Source organism: Branchiostoma belcheri, unplaced genomic scaffold (genome assembly GCF_001625305.1).
Source record: "Branchiostoma belcheri isolate BF01 breed outbred unplaced genomic scaffold, Haploidv18h27 scaffold42, whole genome shotgun sequence".
Lineage (NCBI taxonomy): Eukaryota > Metazoa > Chordata > Leptocardii > Amphioxiformes > Branchiostomatidae > Branchiostoma > Branchiostoma belcheri.
In genome coordinates, this window is record NW_017804043.1 from 1,188,361 (window position 1) to 1,191,102 (window position 2,742).

Below are 2,742 nucleotides of genomic sequence, written 5' to 3' on the forward strand. Positions count from 1 at the left end.
TTTAAAAATAATTATGACTAAATGACGCTCTTGGAATTGCCTTCGCAAGGATGATTTTGTTTCTAAAAGTAGCTTTTAAGCAACTCTCAACCTGATGATACGATATTGTTAGAAATTGAATTATTTGATCATAAACCGATACATGTATATTCATGCAAATGAGGAACAAATCATGTTAACCTATAACATAGAGGTCTCTCATTGATTATGCAAATACGTTGCTTGTGCTTGTTGTATACTAACTATAAAAAGGATATGAGGACACGACTTTTAAAAAATTAAAGGTCAACTGCTGATTCTGCTGACACAAAATTTAGGGCTACACCTGGGGGTTATCAAAATTTGAGAACGTTCAAAAGGAAAGAGCTTGATATTAGAATAATGAATAAAATGTTAACTTTTATAACGTGTAATTAAAGTAGCATTTACCTGTATGCTACAAATCTATCGCAAAGTATAAAAAACAGGCACAGCAGACTTTTATCTCTTCTATTTCTTTTCTATTACTTTCTGTTGAATAATGCCAAAAAACCCTTGTCAGACCTTCCGATATTGCGACGTGTTGTGCAACCGCGTTAATGTGTGTCCTGCCCAAATAAGGCGAGGCGTAACTAGGTGACGTAATGCCAGACGATAAATAAGCCTCGTCGTCAGACCAATCTTCAGTATCGGCTCAGGGTTTCTGGCTTGCGGACGAACCTCGGCGTTCGCTCGCAGCTTGAGACCTCGGTGCTCACCACCATGTCTCGCTTACTTCGACACAACCCCACAGCAGCGAGCATGACCAAACAATAACGCTTACTTCGGCCTGAGCCGGTTTTCTAATCGGCTCTTTCCACCAAACCCCCCGGCCTGGCGGGGAGGTGTTGTCCGAAGCGGCCGCGCAGTCACCGCGGTAGCTCCCGGTGCTAGGCGGTGGACAGCCCTCCCCACAGGCCCCCTCTCGTAAGCAGACGGACACTGTGCTGGTTTTTGTGGTCAGTGGTTCGGCTGGCTTGCAGGAGGGGGCTACAGGCTAAAAATCGCCGACTGGATCGAGGACACTGGTAAGGGTTTGTGGAAGAAAAAGGCCGGTCCATTTCGACGGAAAAGCGTACAGGGATTGGGAGGGGGAGGGGCAGGCATGACGGACACTGTGCTGTTTTTTGTGGTCAGTGGTTCGGCTGGCTTGCTGGAGGGGGCTACAGGCCAAGACGACGGGTGGAATATTGTCGAATGGGCCTCGAATGGATCGAGGACAACGATAAGGGTTTGCGGAAAAGCAACACCGGTTCGGTTCGGTTAGACGGAAAAAAGAGCCCCTCTGGTAAGCAGACGGACACTGTGCTGGTTTTTGCGGTCAGTGGTTCGGCTGGCTTGCAGGAGGGGGCTACAGGCCAAAACTACGGGTAGAATATTGTCGAATGGATCGAGGACAACGATAAGGGTTTGCGGAAAAGCAACACCAGTTGGGTTCGGTTCGACGGTAAAAAGAACCCCTCTCGTAAGCAGACGGACACTGTGCTGGTTTTTGTGGTCAGTGGTTCGGCTGGTTTGCAGGAGGGGGCTACAGGCCAAAACTACAGGTGGAATATCGTCGTGTGGAGCAAGGATTTGTGACAGTGTGGATCGAGGGCATCGATATTAAAAGGGTTAGCGGAAGAAAAAGGCTAGTTCGGTTCGACGGACAAACCAGTAAGGGATTGGGAGGGGATAGCTAACGTTATGTGGTTGTAGGTACAAATTGTATATCATAAGCTGGGTGATTACTTGTACAAATTGAGGGCACAACCCTATATAGTAACTTTGGAAATAATTGCTTGCACTTTTTAAATTCATTTAACAGGTTCTCATATACTTGGGAGAGCCATATGTTTCATTATCACCCACAGAAAGGTCCAAAGACCACGTTGTCAGCCTGATTTAAAAAACGACCTTTGTACTTTTACCTCGCGGGTAAATGCAGTCAATTTTGTTATATAATAACTAAAAGAACTTGTAGGGAGCTCTTGATTGTTGCTAAAGAACAGACACACGCGATGTATTAAATATAAAAAAAAAACAGCCACTCTTTCGCAATCTGTATGTAACGCACAATGTTGCCCAACTGTACATTACATCATCCTTAATAACAAAAAGGGTGGTAGTGTCAGCTCCAATATAAAAAAAATGACAAGCATATAGTTTACCGAAATAAAGAGATTAGTACATAATGTCACAATCGGAAAGTAGACATATCACCAAGTATGACTTACAAAATACACAAAAACACCCTAGATAGACAAAACAGCTCCTTAACACAACAAAGTCGACCTTTCACCTCTACCATACAACACAGACATAATGTCATAGTCCAGTTTTCTCTCGCCATGCACGAGCTCTTTATAGGGCCATGGACAGCCTGCTCTCAGTTAAACACTGTTGCAACTCAATGTGTAACTCAAAACTATCTACATCTACGCCTTGAATCAGCCATGTTTTAGCCGTGATACATTTCAGTAGGTAGACGGCGACCGCGGTACCGCCCCTCCCCCCTTGCCTACTTCCGGGTTACGCCATTTGTGTTTCGCTGTTCGGTATGACGTGTCCTAGCGATGATGTCATAACCAAACGACAATATTAAAGCCACTGTCTGATCATGACATCAACAACACTGGGTGAGCTTCAACCGAGGATTCGTGTGCTCTAGTTTCAAGCAGCATTTTGACAACGAAGTTGAGGTCGCCGACACAGACGTTAGTACTACAACTTACAAGTCAGGAC